This window comes from Bison bison, unplaced genomic scaffold (genome assembly GCF_000754665.1).
Source record: "Bison bison bison isolate TAMUID 2011002044 unplaced genomic scaffold, Bison_UMD1.0 scf7180017859419, whole genome shotgun sequence".
Classification (NCBI taxonomy): domain Eukaryota; kingdom Metazoa; phylum Chordata; class Mammalia; order Artiodactyla; family Bovidae; genus Bison; species Bison bison.
Genome location: NW_011489991.1, coordinates 44060 through 44457, shown reverse-complemented (window position 1 = coordinate 44457; position 398 = coordinate 44060).

Below are 398 nucleotides of genomic sequence, written 5' to 3'. Positions count from 1 at the left end.
ATGATCTTCATTTTCTGAATGTTGAGCTTTAAGCCAACTTTTTCCCTCTCCTATTTTACTTTCATCAAGAGGCTTTTTAGTTCCTTTTCACTTTCTGCCATAAGGGTGGTGTCATCTGCATATCTCAGGTTATTGATATTTCTCCCGGCTATCTTGATTCCAGCTTGTGTTTCTTCCAGTCCAGCGTTTCTCATGATGTACTCTGCATATAAGTTAAATAAACAGGGTGACAATATACAGCCTTGACATACTCCTTTTCCTATTTGGAACTAGTCTGTTGTTCCATGTCCAGTTCTAACTGTTGCTTCCTGACCTGCATATAGGTTTCTCAAGAGGCAGGTCAGGTGGTCTGGTATTCCCATCTCTTTCAGAATTTTCCACAGTTTATTGTGATCCTG